At 44.8% G+C, this 20100-nt stretch overlaps 1 protein-coding gene and 1 long non-coding RNA gene across 2 annotated transcripts in view; one reads left to right on the plus strand and one right to left on the minus strand.

Moving 5' to 3' along the window:
* LOC126545939 (coiled-coil domain-containing protein 125-like) overlaps positions 1-20100 on the minus strand; it is a 324642-nt gene that overhangs the window by 34490 nt on the left and 270052 nt on the right. The gene's annotated exons all lie outside the window — the stretch shown is intronic.
* On the plus strand, positions 13084-15955 carry LOC129380394 (uncharacterized). The gene is made up of 2 exons (XR_008608395.2): positions 13084-14530; positions 15737-15955. It is a non-coding gene; the product is annotated as an uncharacterized lncRNA (long non-coding RNA).

A 20100-nucleotide genomic window follows, 5' to 3' on the forward strand; every position in this document is an offset into this window, starting at 1 on the left:
CCACAGTAGTGGACCACTACAAGAACAAAGGCATGTAGTATGCCCATCTCAATTCTTGTGCTTATGCCAGTCTTCTTTTTTACAGCAATAGCTGCTATGGGCTAACTCCCCTGGTTGTTCCGATGTCTACTGGTGTTGTCACTGGAATTCCCGAATTTCTTGCTAGAATATTGCAAATAAAGTTCTCATTGTGCTGCGAGGATTCAAACATACGATCAAAAGAGTGGCAGTCCACAATTCTACATTTCAGCCACTCTGCTGAAGGTACTGTACAGTCGTGGTGAATACTGATACCGGAGAGCGTGATCTAGCCAACAGGTGCCTAGATTGGCTAACACCTGCTCAATGTCTGCGTACTGTATATAGAGCTGGCATCCACACCTTCAAGTTCTTACACATGAGCTTCCCACTTGTGAAGGCAGTCCTATGTTAAGTTTTCTTCTTGCATGTGATGACAATGATTGAGTGCATCTGCTTCATTAATCTTCTTCTAGTGCTTGGCTTCTCAGATTTACTGGATGGAGCTGTTGGTGTCTTGTTTTCCTCAAGCAAAGCGAGAGGCCTAGCAATGGGTAGCCCAAATATAGATTTGAGAAAACCAAAACGAATTCAGCAGTAAGAAGCTAAAGGGTTGTTTTGGTGTGGATCAGTGGCTAAGTCCGGATATGAAAGAGGAGGAAGAAAAGCCGAGTATTTCCACTTCAACACTGAGGCACAACTCCCACAAATAAATACGACTCTTACTTATTTTACTTTTTTAAGGAGATTACCGACTTGCATTGGCAAGTGTTCACTTCAACAAACACTGCATGAAGTAAGCTTCCTGCGCATATTTCACCAGCTACTGCATCATTGTTTCACATTATGAGTGAAACTGCAATTTTCTTTATGCCACAACTTGCCCAATTTTGTGTTTTGCAGTAGGATGTTAGCAGTGCTATTAAGGCACTTAAATACTCATGAATAGTAGTACAGAGAAAATAAAGTAAGAAAGCAGTGGCTTTTTGTGTGTAGACTATGCATACACCTGGTGTTCTTATGGTCATTTTTTCCCTATCCGCTAAACCATTCTAAACAAGAAAAGTTTATACACAATTACTTTATACACAGACCACAACTAAACCACAGGTATCGTTGGTAAGCAAAGTATATTTATTCGGTGGCATTTTCTGCAGCCCTGCTATTGGGCTTTCCTTCCTTCCTTTTCAGCTGTGCAGGTTCATTCAGAAGTGATGATACGGTTTGACAATCTTAATCGTTGAAAGACTTAGCGAAATCTTTTTCGGGTTGTTTTTTCTTGGTTTCAGGCTCTGCACATTGCATTTTAAGGCGTGTTTTCTGTGTTTGTTGCTTTTTCTTTATGGGTAGGGCATGTCAACATGTTTTACACTATTTCAAGTATGTGGTGCCATAGAGTGTTCTTAGATGGAATCTTGCCCTTTCATTCTGTACAATATGATGTCAGTTTTTTTGTGTCCAAGGCCGTTTCACAACGTGATTCTAGCATTTTGCTAAGTTTTGCCTCTGTCACCCAAGCTTGAAAGATTGCTACCCACTGCTGGTGGCATGACACATGTCACATTTCTTTTTCAATAAAAGGAAGTCTGTCACTTATCCTGTGCACTGGTTGTCTTTTGTCTCTTTGAATTGCAATTTGTTGCCTATATTTGCTCTTTTGTTGCATTTCAGATTAGGAATGGCTATCATAATTGACATTTAACCATATTGCACACAATGTGGATGATATGTAATTGCAATATATGGCCACCATAAATATAATAGAAGTTAATAATTCAAGAATAGTGCCTTTGCATGGTGGTGCAGCCATGAATTGTGGCTATAAGGTACCAACGCTGCAGATAGCACTGCTCGTGCAGAATATAGTTCAACTCTACTACTTTCAAACATCATTGTTTTTATCTGCATTTGTATAGCTCCAGTTTCTGTGAACAACACACATCTGGTGGAAGAGTGGCTTGCACCTGCAGTTGGGTCCATTGAATAGGCAAATTTCTGCACGTTTTTATGTTATTAGCATATTAGTAAAGGCAGTCGTTCTTATAGTAGCCTGTTTGCCCAGTGTAGAAGCCGCTGCAAGGTGTCAGGATCTCATACACATCTTTAGCTTTGCAGGGGACACAGCATCTGGCAAATAGTTTGTCACAGGCCATGTATTCGGGGCAAGTTGAGTTCACTCACTAGCAAAGAGAGAACCAAGCTTGTCGGATATGAAGTAAACCGCGTGCATACTCAGTGGCCTTCTTCATTTCGTGTGACATGTTGTTATAGCAACCCTTGTTTTAAGCACTTGTCCAGCAGCGGTCGTTTGCTTTTGAAACACTCAGGATAGCTTTCAGCAAGCTGGACGGGAATAACACTGAAAAACCAGCAGATATTAATTCTCGCACTTATCACGCAAAGCTTCGTATAGTATGATGAGGGTGTTCCTCAAGGCCTTGTAACAGATGTCACGAGTTTGGAGCAACATGATGTATAGCACTTTTTTGATCGCATGCTATAGGTTCAGCAGGTGTGGCCATGGTTGAAGTGCAGTGCAAGGTCAAGAAAGCATATCTATGAGCAGCACCCTGGTAAAGGAGACTCTGGGAAAACTAGTGGGAAGCCTGTTGAACATCTGGTTGACCCACTTGTTGGCTCCATCAGGCAAAGTATGATAAAGAGAAGGAAGTCATCAACACATCAGAAGGTTTTTACATATAAACACTGTGGTAAGGTCATAACATGCCAACAAGTCTTAGTGTGCAGGCTATGCACGACCAACTACATACGCCTTCTGTTCGGACATTGCTCATTGTAACTAACAAGGATGGAGTGGACAAAAAAGAATAGCAGCTCCATGAATTTGGTTTCACTGGTATCAACAGTGTTTTGTAAGTGTACATTGCCATACTCCCCAATGCCTTCTTGGGTGACATCAGCAAGGACCAGCTTGAGGCAAGAGGTAATAGACGTTTTTACAAGCTAAAAATGCATGCATGCATGGAGAGCACATTGTGTCCAAAAAGTAGGCACTTCACAGGGGCACTGGAGAAGGAACAGGTTATTAACAGTGAGCAAAGACAAGCTACTAAACACCCAACACTGTTGCCATGTAACGACCTCTGAAACAATCCCTCTTAATGAGGAAAACATCTTTGTGTATCCATAAAGAGGGCAGATGGGCAAAGCCCCTTCAGTAATGCTGCCAGCTTCAAAAGCCCATTTTGCACATCCTGAATGCTTCCTTCTTAAGACTTTGCTGGGTGCAAGCATTCTACTGTCCAAAAGCTGTCATTGAGAGCACTGTTGGTTTGGTGGTAATAAAGTTCAGAAGCAACTGCAACAAACCTCCCTTTCTAGTTGGCCTGGATGCTCACGGTGCTTATGAAGCAGCACCATGAGGCAAGCAAGGTGAATGGATGCCTCCAAGCCCTTGTTCGTTTATCACACTGTTCTGTTAGTAACAACCACGAGACTTGAAACCAACAAGATCAAGTTCGGCACTCGCATGGCTACTGCGGAGGATCCGTAAAAAGCACAAAAACAGAAAATTCAGGGAAAGGATAAAGCACCATTTAACACTTAGTATTGCTGCAGCCCACCCCCTTCTTTTATTTTGTCTGGTCGTGCTACAGCTTTTTACTATAGATAGGCATGAACTTAGGTGATGTTCCCAATCAGTGTCCAATTTTCGTATACACTACGTGCTGGTTCAAAGAGGCTCGAAACACTGCAATGGAAGCTTCAAGTAGAAAAGGTGCCTGGAAAAAAAAAAAGCTGTGCTGCAACCATCTCGGCAACATCTTGTCCCCTTAATAAAAATTGTGCTTTCATATCACTTCATACTAGGCAAGGAGCTAGCACACCACAGTCCCGCGACAGCCGCTAATGAGACCAAGACGGGAGCACATGTCTGTGAATGCGCAAACGGAGCCCCTAAGCCACTCTGCTACTCCGCCACCCCCTCTGCAAGGCTGCACCACACGTTTCAAGCACAGCACACCAAACACACATTCAGCGCTGAACAGTGGGCGGTCGACGCAGTTGCATTTACATGACTTGCAGCGAGCAGCACATCCCTCGATGTCCGTTAAGCAAAGTCGGACACGGCGACGCCACATAGCGGTTCGCAGAACTTCGCTGCCAAGGCGCTAGGCCACTTCATTATTTCAATTGTCACCACCGCCGGGTTCTCAAGAAAGCACGGGTCACACAACGCAGATTCTGTAGTGCCAGAGCTCACCGAGGCCAAAGCCGCCCTGCCGCACCACCACTACTCACGGCTTTCCGCCAAGTAACACAGAACCTACAACTAACACACAAGCAACGCACGTACAATCACATGTGCAATGTTGAACAACGCGCGGTCCAGAGAACGATCATGCCGAGGACGAACACGCCACGGCGTCGTTCGGCGCCAGCATCGCGCCTTCTCAAAAATCTTTAAACGATGCTGTCCCTAAGCACCTAGGATCAGGTCACGTGAGGGATTTTTGTACGACAAACAGACGCACGCTGCCCGGCATCATGAGTCACGTGGCCGCCTTGGTCACATGATGTGACGACGGTATCGCCACCTTGCGCAAGGTTGGATCAGGCCCCGCACACTCTCAAGTTCAACAAATGGCCACAGAGGGCGAAAAATCAATCGAGGCGTGTTTCAGCGTAAGCGCACAAGTAGAGCTACTCTAATTTGGTCAAATACTTTAATTTGTGCATTTTCTGCTAGGGGCGCTGAACATGCTGAATTTTTTGCTTTACACAAACCATTGACATAAACAATCGAGGTGTCTAAGGATGTTTTGTTAGCTCAGGCAAATAGGCAGTTGATTTTTTTTAAAATTTGATTGTTGAAGCTGCTTTTTAGTCATAGCGTCAAGGTTCTTGTACTTGATTAACCACCGACAGCCGACAGCCTATTGGCATCGATGTGTTTCCTGGCCGTTGGCGTTCGAATACAACGGCGGTGAAACATTTTCGATAGCATGCTGGTTTCGTCTGCGAGTTATTACATAGACTTGCTGTAAAGAGGTCTACTCTTGGCAAAAAATAGTGCCTTATTTTGTTTAGGCGTTGATTATCATAATGAATGCGGCGGAAGTTGAGGGAGTACGCTTGAAGGTACGTTTTTATGCCGTTGATCTCCATAACACCGTAAGTACGCAAACCGATGTCACAGAACACCCGATGCATCATTGTGTGTTCTCCGTCATCGCTTGTTTGCTGTACGCCTACTAATTCTTCATTTCTTCAAGTGCTGTATCCTCCTTTCGTCCTTGTTCTCTTGTGCTTCACTTACAGTATGTCGTTCCGTCAGCTGTAATGCGCAGTTGCAAAACCAATACGTTTGATAAGACGCAGTTGTTATCATGATTTTACTACACATGTATTAAGCTGGCACATATGGTTCAGATACAGATGCCTGTATGCGGACTTGCACGACGTTGATGCGGAGATTCGGATAATTATGACACCCGTAAGGAAGAGGCAGCTGACGGCCGTAGGCTGTTGCGTTCTTTCCGCCAAACTACCCGGCCTGGTAGTGCTGTAAAGATGCTGTACAAAAGTGACACGCGGTGACAGGGAAATCATTATACTTAGCAGCCGACCGTACGTTTTGTAGCTTAGGTCTTCTTTCTTGTGCGCTTGTGCTACCCTTATTAATGAGCCATTTCTTGACTATGTTCTTGACTATGTAATCGCGTTTGTGTGGATGCGTAGACGTGTGCTTTTTGTTGTACTTGTAAAATGCAAATAAAATATTTTCAGGCTTACTCAATCTTTGGTGTCGTGTGCGTTTATTCCAGTCGAGGCCATCGTGCCACCTGGAAACCGCATTCTGTCAGTAGCCCTACACGAAATGCAACAGCTGGAGCGCGGCGACACAACTCGGCGTAACGGCGGCGTAATAAACGAAAAACCGCTCGGCATGCCCTTAAAAGTCAGTTCAGAGTGTGCCTTAACTCGATATGACTCAGCGCTACATGTATTCTGCTGCGCCTCGATCGTGCTCCCGCCAGTTTGGTTGCTGTGTAGCAAACGTAGCGCCTACATTATGTAGGCGCTGCGTTTGCCACACAGCAACCAAACTGGCGGGAGCACGATCGAGGCGCAGCAGCCAGAAACCCAGTAAAGCCACAGAACACCTGGTAAAGCGTGTGCAAAACCCCGTTTCCGGATGGATGGATGGATGGATGTTATGAGCGTCCCCTTTGGAACGGGGCGGTGGGTTGCGCCACCAAGCTCTTGCTACTATGCTGCCTAATATCCTACCTAGGTTAACCAATGAAAAAAGAAAAAAAAAACACTATGAACTACCGCGTCCAAACTTTCTGATCCCCTATTGCGAATTGTGCTTTTGTACGTCTCCGTCTTTTGTCGTTTCCCTACTTTTCTTCCACCAATCCTCCAATCGCCTCTTACTAATGTCTATTGCGGACCTGTTTGCTTTACCACTGCTCCCGCTGAACCCAAGGGCTTCAAGGAGGCCAGTGGTGCCTAAATCGACCGCTGAGTAGACGTCTTCACATTCTAATAAAATATGCTCCGTCGTTTCCCTAGCTTTACCGCAGCAAGCACATGCTTCTTCTTCCTTCTTATATCTCGCTTTATAGGTGCGTGTATTAAGGCATCCCGATCTCGCTTCGAAAAGTAATGAGCTTCCCTTTGAGTTATCATAAATGGTTTCTTTCCTGATTTCGTTTTTTCCTCTTAAGTAGTTACTCATGGCAGGTTTCTTTTCCATTGCCGCCACCCATGAGATTAATTCAGCCTCTCTGACCTTCCTTGTTGCTGTGTTGCCCACCCCACAGGCCGCATACTTGCTGGTAAGCTTCCTAGTTCTTTTCCTCCACTGTGAATCAATGTTTTGCTTGTACAGATACCTGAACACTCTCCCAGCCCATTGACTTTCTTCCATATTCCTCAGCCGTTCTTCATACTCAATTTTACTGCGAGCTTCCCTCACTTCAAAACTAGTCCAGCCCATATCCCCCTGCACAGCTTCATTTGTAGTCTTCCCGTGAGCGCCCAATGCGAGGCGACCCACTGACCTTCGGTTCCCGTCGAGTCCTGATTGTACCCCTGATTTAAAGCAAACAACCGCATTTCCAAAAGTAAGTCCTGGAACCATTACCCCTTTCCACATACCTCGGAGGACCTCGTACCTATTGTATCCCCATAGCGCTCTGTGCTTCATTATGGCTGCATTTCTCTTCCCCTTGACTGTTATGGTTTTTTCCCTGTGTTTCCATATATCCATTGCCTTCGTTTATCCATATACCAAGGTATTTATCCATATACCAAGGTATTCTGTTACCCGCGGTATTTCTTGGCCCTGTATCTCCACTGTCTGTTCACTGTTTTTATTGAATACCATAACACCTGATTTTCTAACACTAAATTTCAAACCTAAATTGTTGCCTTCCTGTCCACAGATATTAGCCAGACGTTGCAAATCGCTTTGCTTGTTAGCGAGCAACACAATGTCGTCTGCATAAAATAAACCTGGGAGTTGCTGCTCTATTACTGTACCTGCCTGTTTGTATGAGAGATTAAACCCGATATTACTTCCTTCCAGCGCCCTCTCCATCCTCACCATGTACATCATAAACAGCAGCGGGGATAAAGGGCACCCTTGCCTCAGTCCCTTGTTGATATGAACTTTCTCCGCGCTCCTCATCCCTTCCCATTCAACGCAAACGGTATTTTCTAGGTAAATCTCTCTCAAAAGCTGTATACAATCATTACCTAAGCCTTCCCCTTTCAGAAAATCCCACAAAATGTTGCGGTCTACGTTGTCGTAGGCTCCTGTAATGTCTAAAAAGGCCACATACAACGGTCTGCTTTCTGCTTTTGATATTTCAATACACTGAGTAAGAACAAACAAGTTATCGTCCAAACGCCTACCTATTCTGAAGCCATTCTGAAGCTCTCCCAAAATGCCATTATTATCTGTCCATGCTTGAAGCTTTAATTTGATTGCCGGCATTGCTAGCCTGTATATTACCGATGTAATGGTCAACGGTCTATACGAGTGAATTCTGTCTTTCTCCCCCTTACCTTTATAAATTAAATTCATTCTACTTTGTCGCCAACTGTCTGGTATCCGTCTATCTTTTAAAGTTTTTTCCACTGCTTTCACCAGAGCTTCCTTACTTTTTGGTCCTAGCTCATTTATCAGCTTAACGGGAACCTCGTCTAGCCCTGTGGCTGTGCGCTTAGGAATTTTCTCTTCCGCTTTCTTCCAGTTTAAATTTGTCAGAACCAGCTCCTTTTCCTGGGTCTTTTTCATGCTCTTTTTTTCCTCAAATACAACCTCGTCATTGCCTTGGAAAGATTCGGCTGTTATTTTTCGGATGTAATTTATTGCCGCTTCTCCTTCCAGTCTGCTTTCATCTTCGTCTAGGATATGTTGTTGTATTGTTGTTGACTTCCTGCCTAATAATTTTATGTGGTTCCAAAATATTCTAGGTGCGGCCTTCTTTTTCTCACGTATTTCTGACAACCAACGTTCACTTTCACCTTTTAATTTTGCTTGCACCAGTATTTGAACCATAGACTTTTTCTCCCGGTATATTTCCCATTTACTAGTTACTTCATCCTGTGACAACTGCGCCTTCTTTGCCTGCCTGTGCTCTCGAGATGCTTTCTGTCGTTCGGCGATCGCTTCTCGTATCTCCTTGTCCCACCAGCTTTTTGGTTTCTTTTTTCCTTTCCAACGAACATGTTGTTTCTCTTTCCGTATTTCTGTCGTTATTACACTTAGAAGCTCACCATATTCCCACTCTTTACTTGGCCATTTGCCAAGTTCTTCCTCAACTCTAGTGATTGTATTTGCTATTTGTTCAGCGTTCAAATTTGGACTGGCCATTTTGCTCTCCTTGCTCTCTTTCCCAACTACATATCCCATTTTCAATATGATGCGTTTATGGTCACTCCCTATGCTGTTAAACCCTTCCTCATCGATGACCATTTCTCTCAACTTATCATGAATTCCTTCTGTCATCAGACATTAATCAATGGTTGATTGCCGGTTTCCCACTGCCCACGTGACCTGTCCTTCACACTTAGGCCCTGTATTCACGATCACGAGGTTATGTTGCTCACAAAGGTCCAGCATTGACTTCCCGTTATTGTCGGTATAGCCATCTAAATCCTGTATGTGGGCATTCATGTCACCTAATAGGACAATTTCAGCACCACTCCCGAAACCCTTAATATCAGCGCTTATGCATTCCACTAACTCTTTATTCTTCTCTGTGCAATTTTTTCCGGTCCACAAATACGTAACACCCAGCCAAGTTTCTTTCCCACTCATTGTACCTGATAACCAAAGATGCTCTTGACATTGTGAATTTACTCTTTTCAATTTGGCTCCCTGATGGATGAGCGTTCCGACTCCCCCTCCCTTTCTTTCCGACTTAGTTCTGTTGCACCCTTCCCAAACATAATTCTCAATAATTGGCGGCTCTTCTGAGTCTCTAAGGTGCGTTTCTGTAACCGCATACACGCCTATTTGTTCTCTGTGTAACTGCTCCTCAATCTCTGCCCACTTTTCCTTTCTTCTGCCGCCCAGCATGTTTATGTAGCCTATTGCATGGCGAGCTCTTTTTCTTGTTTTCCTCCTTTTTCTATTATCGACGGCGATGCTCTTCTGATGTTCCCCTAGGGGACCTTCTTCATTACTATCTACTCTGATCTCCTGAGCGCCTGCGGGCCCCCTAAAAAAGCAACAGCGCGACCACCAAGTCGCCAACCCACTTCTCGTGCTAACCTGTAATTGAAGTGGATCCCGTCTCGTTTAAAACCACCACAACTTCTCACTTCCCTGTTTACTTCGACAACCGCAAGGTATTCCGTTTCCTGTTGTACAGCGCCACCTGTGGTCACATACTTTAGTTCACGACGCCACCGCTACGCTTATTTCCGTAGCACTGTGGAAGGTACAGTTTCCCTTCTCTAAGTTTGTATAGGTGTTCTGTGGTTGGATCGCGTTGATGGGTTCTTGAATATTGTACAAGCCGCTAAAGATGCTGACGCGCCTTGGTGTGCGCGTCTTGCGTGTCGTGCGCATTGCGCTTTTGTAGTTCTCGACCCGTGAATCATGTTGCGCAGAGCCAGATGCCGCGCGCTCTTCCATTGTTCTTTAGCCACTCCATCTGCAGCAAGAGTGGCGAGCTGGAAGTTGCCACTGGGCGTTCCGCAAGGCCTTTCAGTCTCCTCTCTCATTTCGGACGCTTTCCGCTTTCAGTGCCGCGTCATTGTGGTTACAGCATGTTCAAAAACAATCGCCGCTTCTATATAGGTGCGATCACACCACCCTCTGCGCCCAAGCGTGGCGAGCCTATAACGACGAGTTTCAGAAATATTAAAGCGAATAGCTTTCTGTGCCCTCTCCGTCGGATGTTTTCGTAGTTCAGTCGTCGGTGGTCGGTCGTCGGACTATTGATCTGCAAGGGAAACGCTCGCGCGTTCGTTCGTTCGCTCTCACGCTAACTATGCTTTGCTCTCTCGCTCGCTTTCTCTAGCGTTCTTTTGTTCGCTCGCTCGTTGGGACTAATCGCTTGCATTAACAATCATCGACGATGGTTTCTGCAAATTTTTTTTTTTATTTACATTGTGCTCACAGTATAGAATTCGTTGCCACACTTCCTACGAAGCACCGTTACCAGAAACGACTGTACCGATGTGACCCTCCGTTGGCAGCAAAAGTGATGTTCGCTTATTAACTCGATACTTTTATTTATGCTGCATGTGACTTGCATGATTTAGCGCTCTGGAGCCAAGCTCCAAGTTGTTCATGGGTCTCACGGGGAAGCGCGTTGTTTGATGAATTATGTACGCTTACTGTATTGCATATGCATAAGATATCACCTAAAATTTCATATGGAGTTAAACACACACATTATATATATATATATATATATATATATATATATATATATATATATATATATATCCAGGCACGTACCCAGGGGGGGGCCCGGGGGGGCCCGGGCCCCCCCCCGAAATCAAGTGGCATACCCCCCCCCCCCCTCCCCACCCACGCCACCACTCCTCACACATTCCTAAAGCGCCGCCAGATCAATGTTGAGACTTGGCAGCTATTCATCGGTTAGCATTATGCTGCCTTTTTCACTCCTTTTACATGGCGGTAGTTATCGGCATCTCTTGTAATGGGAATGACAGTTTTCTCATAGATTCCGCACCCGCGCGATTAACTCGAGATGCGTTCAGTTGTCACCATCTATGCAACCTTCACGCGCATAGCTGTTGCTTTTGTTAGTTCAACCTTCTTTGTTTAGGCTGATACTGGGACCAGGAAAGGGATGCGGTTGTTACTCAGCTGGTCTGTACTCTCGTGGAACGAGTTGCGGCCGGAGAAAACGCCAATTGCGTTTAACTTTTCCCTTTGCTTCATTATTTCCTCGAGTTACGGCTCGCCGCGACGCTGGCAGATGCCCGGAACCACATACACGTGATATGGGTTAGATAAGGTGGGAAATAAAATAATGTGAAAGAGCGTCCATCATGAAACCCTGCAATAACCCTTAAAGCCATAAGCAAGATGACTGTCGCCCGTTACCTAGTCTGTTCTTCCCTTATTGTATAGCACTTATCGTGCAAAATTGGCAACTGGAAACAAAAATCGCAAGGTGTTGAGAAATTAAGCGATCTACTAAGGGAGAGAGCCAAGGAAACAACCGAACTGCAAGGAAAAGCGAATAATGAACAAAGTTTACCGTTGTTTATGAGAATATTTATGGATCAACTTCTTTGTATTTAAAAAGGAAGTAGAGAAAACGACGCCGGAAGTGGAGAACAATGACTTGTTTTGAATGACGCTTCTACAGTTATCGGTCGAACCGCCTCACGTAGCCACTTCTCTGCTGTGCTTATGTGGGTGTTTTTCTAACCTTTCGCGGTGAGCGCAGTACGTCTAGAATCGCAGAGTCCTGCGCTCTACGCGGTTGTATGGGACTGGCTGCCGCACAGCGTTACGCAATTCGCGGAACTGTCAAAACTGATCAACAAGGCGAAAATAGCTGATATTCGAAACTATAACATGAGAAAGACTGAAGAAGCCGTAAAATATGAACGCAGCCTGAAATCAGTCAGAAAGAAACCTGGCATAGGACAAACCATGATGTATGCACAAAAAGATAAGAAGGATAATGGCATCAGCAATCTCGAAGATATAGTAAAAGCAGCGGAAAATTCTAAGCTGACCTGTATGCAGTACCCAGAGGAGTCACGATACCTCACTTAGAAACAGTAATGAACAGGATACAGAAACTCTCCTATAACTAGCGATGAGGTGAGAAGGGCCCTGCAAGACATGAAACGATGAAGAGCGGGAGGAGAAGGTGAAATAACAGTCGATTTAATCAAAGATGGAGGAGAAATAATGCTTAGAAAACTGGCGGCTCTTTATACGAAGTGTCTATCGACTGCAAAGGTCCCAGAAAACTGGAAGAATGCAGACATTATACTAATCCACAAAAAAGGAGACGTTAAAGAAGTGAAAAATTATAGGACCATTAGCTTGCTCCCAGTATTATATAAAATATTTACCAAAATAATCTCCAATAGAATAAGGGCAACACTGGATTTTGTCAACCAAGGGAACAGGCTGGCTTCAAGAAGAGATACATTACAATGGATCACATCCATGTCATCAATCAGGTTTACGCGAAATCCGCAGAGTACAATAAGCCTCTCTATGTGGCTTACATAGATTACGAAAAGGCATTTGATTTAGTAGAGATAGCAGCAGTCATAGAGGCACTACGTAATCAAGGAGTACAGAACGCTTACGTAAAAAGCTTGGAAAATATTGCTACATGCGTGTGGTATTTGTTTGTTTGAACGAGGCGCGTGGGCGCCATCACTCCAGAAATGAGGAGGAAGAATGAACTGGGCTCGCGCTGTGAATCTAACCGGTCAGCGCTGCAACCGTTATTGTAAATATAATCTGTAAATAGTTTCTCGTCTTACTGACTCGTCCTTCGCGTAAGAATATCTACAGAGGTACTACAGCTACCTTAATTCTACACAAGAAAAGCAGGGAGATACCTATAGAGAAAAGGGTCAGACAGGGAGACACAATTTCTCCAAAGCTATTCACTGCGTGCTTAGAAGAATTCAAGCTATTAAACTGAGAAGGCTTAGGACTAAAGATCGATGGCAAATATCTCAGCAACCTTCGGTTTGCCGATGACATTGTTGTATTCAACAACGATGCAGACGAGTTACAACAAATGATTTCAGACCTTAACAGAGAGAGTGTAAGAGTGGGGTTGAATATTAATATGCAGAAGTTGAAGATAATGATAAATAGCCGGGCAAAGGAACAAGAGATCAGGATCTCCAGTCGGCCACTGGAGACTGTGAAGGAGTACGTTTACCTAGGTCAACTAATCACAGGGAACCCTGATCATGAGAAGGGAATTCACAGAAGAATAAAAATTGGTTGGATCGCATACGGCAGACATTGCCAGCTCCTGGCTGGAAGCTTACGATTATTATTGAAAAGTAAGGTGTGCAATCAGTGCATTTTGCCAGTGCTGACATATGGGGCAGAGACTTGAGAGCAAGTTAAGGACCGCGCAAAGAGCGATCGAACGAAGATTGCTAGGCATAACGTTAAGAGAGAGAAAGAGAGCGGTTTGGATCAGAGAGCGAACGGGTATAGACGATATTCTAATTGACATCAAGAGGAAAAAATGTAGCTGGGCAGGTCATGTAATGCGCCGGTTAGATAACCGTTGGACCATTAGGTTTACAGAATGGGTTTCAAGAGAAGGAAAACGCAATCGAGAACGACAAAGACTAGGTGGAGCGATGAAATTAGGAAATTCGTGGGCGCTAGTTGGGATCGGTTAGCGCAGGACAGGGGTAATTGGAGATCGCAGGGAGAGGCCTTCGTCCTGCAGTGGACATAAAACATGATGATGATGATGATGATGATGATGATGATGATGGAGGTAGTGGGCCCCCCCCCCGAAAAAAAATCCTGGGTACGTGCCTGTATATATCCAAGTGCTCGGACTGTTTATATTAAAACCGCAGCTTTCATTATTCAGACGACTGGGCACAATATGTTACCTTTATACGCACGAAAACTGTACAGCACTCGTGCCTCAGCAGTAAAAAAACATTGAGCCGTTCAGCGGTAAGGTATTCACATCACTGCATTGTGAATAAGGGGAAACACGGCAAAGCTGCCTTGTCCAGCGGGAATTTTGAAGCATTTGCATGCGACGCTGCTCATTTTCCAGGAGCTCGTTGTCACATTTAGTGATGACACCTTTGATATGCCAAACACACTGGAAGGAACCGGGCAGTCATACAGATCGTTCTTCCTGTTGAAGGCTCGGCCCGCTACCATTGCCGTAAGGGCGGCTTCGATGTTTCCTTCGAATCCCTTAATACGACGTTTTCAAGACTTTGTGTGCTACCTGGGACTACGTGCACGGCTTGGGTTTCCTCGTGGCTGCACGGCATCCATGACAAAACACTCATTCGGGTAACTATTAATAGCAGTAGTCGAAGGCACGCTTGAAAGGCACCATTAGCAGTCTGCACGTCAAAGCGCAGTCAAGCCGTTGCCACTGTTGGTGAAACGGCAGCAATCAATGCGAAAATGACAGCCACTGTTGGCAGCTTGCATGCAAACACACATTCATGTGGTGGCATTGTTTATTTTGGTTATCTGGTCCAGGCAAGTAATGCGAATAAGAGAACAATTATCAAACATCATTAGCTTACTGAGGCCCAGAAAACTCATTTGCGTAGCTATTAATAGCAGTAGTCAAGGGCACGCTTGAAAGGCACCGTTTGCAGTCTGCACATCAAATCAGTCATGCCACAGCAAACAAAGCTTCCGTACAAATGAGTGGGAGCTCTTATCAGTCACATGCTACCAAATCTCTTTATAACCACGTTGAAGGGCAGCCGAAATTCATTGTATTCATTACTGCCGTTCACTGCATTGCATGCCTAATGAAGTGCACAAATATGAATTTGCATAGAAGACAGCCTTGCGGCCAGTAGAACTGCTACATGGCCACGTGCGCTTAACAGAAAGCAGCAAAAAAAATGTCGGCGTCCTCAACACACAACTGCTTACCATCTGACACGATTGCATTTACGATAGCTGCCTTCTGTTTCAATGTGATGGTCTTTCGTTTCCGCTTTCAGTTGGCTTGTCTCTAGCATCGCGAAATGGCAGCGCGGTTGGTTGCACGCTGCGACGCCAACAACATTTGTCGCGTTCGAGCAGCACGGGCCACACAATAAGCAGACGTGGTCTCTGTGATTGCACCGGTACAATCTCTGAGGCCACGCCTAGCCTGCGCGGTGCCGCAGTTGGAGAAATTGCGATACTCAGCCTCTGCGCAGCTACGCGCAGATGAGAAGGAACAGTGTGAGGCGCCGCATTCAACGCAAATACCTAAAAGTTTTGGCACCGAAAGTGTGCCGGACCCGCGGAATGCGATTGAGTCTGTAAAGGTTGGGTATTTCTTGTTACGGAGACAAATCAAGTTCGGCAAATCTATTGGCAGGATAATTTTACTTCGTTGAAAGAAGGTTTTAAAACGTGGATATCTACGGAGATTTCAACGGGGATTTCACTTCGTTGCATTCAATAATCATTATGTCCCGTTACGTCATAACGATGTTTCACTTTAACATATATTTGTTATTATCTTGTCTTACCTTCTATTTACAGGTGACAAATGTGAGCTCAAGCAACATTAGGAACAAGCTACATCGTCTGCAGATGCATCAGCCCGTGGAACTGCCTAAGCCAGCTCCCCGAATCATGAAGTGATCAATGTGTGATAACACAGTCCCAAAGCAAATCTCTAGAAGGTGCATTAGAAACATTTTGCTTATGTAGTGGTGTTATTGATTTGATTTATTAAAAATTCTTTGAAACCTTTGGCCACTTCAGCGCGTCATTTGTGTGATTATCATTCTGTATGTTAAGCGCGGCTTTAACATGTGTTGTCAGTTTTCTGGCCTTGCCAATATTTCAGTGGTGCTATGGTGGGTTGTAAAAAATGGGCCATAGGCACTGGTTCTGTCGGTGTAGCCAAAATTTTCAATATTGCGAGGGTTGGGACCATTCCCATTGATTTGTGCAGTTAGCGTGTCAAGAGACACTGAATTCCTTTATAATTAATGCAATAGGGGAGGGTGTATTGTGTTCCTAAATTCATGTATGTGCCAAACATTAATGTAAAAAAACTTCTGTGGCAGTGTTGCTGGAGTCCTTGTTATTATTCCATCCGCAAATCTCGAACAATGTTGACAAGATAAGGAAAATGATCTTGGGTCTTACCAGACCATCGCATCTGTGCAGTGTATGGCTTTTCTAGCCAGATCACTGAATTTCAGCATCCTTTCGTTGGACAGTTGACCTGGAAGGAAACCGGCACTGGATTGCAATGTTATGACTGAATTTTAGCGTAAATTGCCTCCTCTGACAATAGTGCTCCCACTGTAAATTCACAGGTTTGGTAGATCTTGCTGTCATTTTTGCAACTACTCCGTACCCAATAAAGAAGTGGTACTTTTCGATACAATTTTATGGTGCTGATGCTTGCAATGAATCTTAAACGTTCCTGAATACAAGTGCCGCCACATTAAAATTTAAAGAGCTTTGAATGGTTTGGGACCTTAAATGACCTGTCAACTAATTGCTTTACTAAATTATAGGACTACGTCACACAAATATTGACTAGAAGGTATCGTACCTTGCTAGTCAAGACTGTATTTAGTCTGTTGGGAAATCATTTTTAGGACCGTTCGCAACGTCTCGCGAAATTTCTTACGGCCGTTTTTAAAACTGCTGCAAGACGTTTTGCAAGGCATCTCATAGCCGTTTCTAAAACGGCTACAAAACGTCTCGCAAAATGCCTTATAGCCTTTTTTTTAAAATGGCTACAAGATGTCTTGCAAAGCATCTTAAATCCCTTATTTGGCGGTGCATTAGAAGGCCTTCACGACGGCTACAAGACGTTTTAAGACATCCGACAATGTTTTGGTAAGACGACTTAAGAAGTCCTAAATATCTTGCCAAGACGTCTTCGTGATCTTGCCAAGACATCTTGTAGACGGCTAATAGACCAATGTGTGTTCAGTGGGCTGATAACCTGACACTGTAATTCACCTCTGAAATGCGATCAATAACCTTGGCGGGTCCATGCCAGTTTACTTGCAGTTTATTTTGACGATTTGGCCGCACGATCATCACTTGTCGCCAGTGTCGAATGATCGCTTCCTCGAATTTCTGTCGTAATATCGCTTTGAAGCGTCCTGCGCTGCCTCTAGGTTGCAGTTCACGATCCAGCGAGACTCATGTAACCTTTTTATTAGGTCCAACACATACACGACCACACTTTTGGGCACCCGATCGTTCTCTCATAGCTCGCGAACTAGCCTCAGGGGGTCTCAAAGATTTCGGCAATATACCAGCTCCCTCGTGTGGCAGCGTGCGCAACGCAAAGTGTGCCCGGTATGCAATAGTCCCAGTCACACTTCTTTTCATGGCAAACCGCTCTCAAAACTTTCTTGAGGACGGCACGCCATCTCTCCACGCTGTTTCTCTTAGGATGATAGACCGAGCTGTGCGAAATTCTAATGCCACATTTCTCGAGAAACGTTGTCGTAAGTGCGCTCATGAAAGCTGTTTCCTGGTCTAATTGTATATCTGCCGGGAAACCGAGGCGCGAAAATATGGAAAGCAGAGCATCCAATACGTTGACAGAAGTTGCCTCTTTTAAAGGAACTGCCTCAGGAAACTTTGTTGCTGGGCGCAATAAGGTGAAAATGTGTCTCCAGCGTTTGTTGTTGGAAGCTGTCCCACCAAGTTCACAACTCTGCGGAAGGGCTTGGAAATAATCAACTGCTTTACCATTGGTGCTTTCCATTTATCGTTAGAATTACCAGCTCTCTGACAAGTATCACAAGTCCGGACGACATCCTGCGCCTCTCTGAAGCAACCCGGCCAATAAAATTCCCGCATCAGTCTTTTCTTCGTCTTATACGTAGGTGTCCTGCCCACGAGTGGTCATGACAAAGGCTCGTCAAATCCCTACAATACGGTGTCGGCAGCACCAGTTGATTGTAAGATTGCCCTCGCCTATCTTGGTACTTACGGTATAGGACGCCGTTCCTCAGTTCGAAAGAAATGTTTTCGACGACACCCCTTTACTTGTTCCGCTGTCTAGAAACGCTACCATTGAGTCATTTTGCTGTACCACCTGTAGCGTTTCCCTGGCAACACTTAGCATGCGCTCATGGCTATGCATGATCGGTGCCAGCACGGACCCCTGGAAATCGGTTTGTTTTCCTGTCGATTGCCCCCCCTTTTTTTATTGGCGGCTTCTCGGCATGACCTTCCTCTTGATTTCCTTTCGGGAAAATCGTAAAGATTTCTTCTTCCGGCTTTACTACGTCTCCGCAGCTAGCTATTTCATCCGCTTTTTTTGCACTTTGTTCCTCGTGGCAACGTAGCTGCTGAGCTAGTTACCGTGCTTTGGACTGCGTCAAAACCATGACCTGGGCTTCAGCAAATATGCATTCCCTTTTAGTAGCGACTCCGAGCTGTTAGAGAAATGGTAAGGGTAGCCTTCCCGTAGCCCATTGGAGACTTCTGCCACTGGCGCGATATCTCCGAAAAGTCCCTCAATCTGTACCTTTGCCATAGGTAGGCACACTGAGTCTGCGCTGACAGTCTGCCTTATCCAAACGCATTCGGACACGTAGTCCTCACTTTTCACGTTCTTCGAATGGACAACGTCCATGGTGGCCGCGGAGTCCCTGAGTACCCTAGACACTTTGCCATTTACCATTAGATACGTCATGTATGGCTTTAGAAGATCGCTGTTATTCGGATGATTGCTTATGCATGCGAATACTGGCCTTTTCTTTCGGCAATTTCAGGCGAAATGTCTTTTTCATTTTGTTCAGTAGTAATGAACACGTCACACATTTCATGTACTTCTGTGCAGGTTTACAAGTCAGTTTTTGTTTTTTTTTTGGTATGGCTGTCAATAAAACAATCTTACCATTTTATTATATTTTTTAGGTATTTTGTGGGGCATTCTTTTTCCCATTACCAGTGAATTTTCCGTTTAGTTGTCATGACTGTCATACCGTCTTACTGTTTTACCGTCCAGTTTTGTGCAATATCTCGGGTAGTATATTAGAAGCTCTCAGTGCGCATATCAGAAGTTATTCTACGCTTTGGTCTTTAGGACATTATATAAAATCTTCTATATGTGTGTACATGAAACGGCCCTAGCGTTCTCTTGAGTTTTCTTTTTATTTCACTGTCTGAACTTTCGTATTGTTTAGTACTCATGTCATGCATTCTTACTTTTGTTCAGTTTCTAAACGTGTATCATACCAAGTTATGCGAAAATATTTATTTTTGGAAACGGAAGTCAATAAAACGAGGCCATAGATATGTTGTGTGGGAAGTGGAACTTATATATGTTCTGGCATATGCTGGAGAGAAATAGAAGAAAGGAAAGGCAGGGAGGTTAACCGGCTTGCTACCCTGCACTGGGAGAGAGTTTCGCACCGAGTCTACACACGGTTCCCAAGGCCTGTCGACTTGAAGTATTTCAAGAACGCTTTCGTGGCCTTCTGGGCCATTAAGCGAACAGCCAGGGTCCAAGGATTTTAATTACGGAAAAAGGTCTGGAGTCCAGCTGGTTCAGTGCCTTCCAGAAAACTTGGCGCTCGACGTCGTGTTGGGGACAGAGGATGTGTTCAATCGTTTCTGGGGTTCCGCAAGAGTCGTACATGGCGTATCCCCTATTCCAATGCGGAACGAGTAGGCCTTCGTAAATGCCACCCCGAGCCAGAGGCGGCACAATACTGCCGCCTCAGAGTGGGAAATTTTTGATGGCACTTGTAGCTTTAAGGATGGATCCAGCCTATGAAGATGACACTTCGGGACGTTGCTGGCATACTCACAGTATGTAGAAGACTGCGTGCGTGCTAGAGCATAAAGATCCCGCGGCGCACCACGTGCCAATTCACAAACAATGCCTGGGATAGCACGCGCGCGCGATAAAA

Source organism: Dermacentor andersoni, chromosome 1 (assembly GCF_023375885.2).
Source record: "Dermacentor andersoni chromosome 1, qqDerAnde1_hic_scaffold, whole genome shotgun sequence".
Classification (NCBI taxonomy): Eukaryota; Metazoa; Arthropoda; class Arachnida; order Ixodida; family Ixodidae; genus Dermacentor; species Dermacentor andersoni.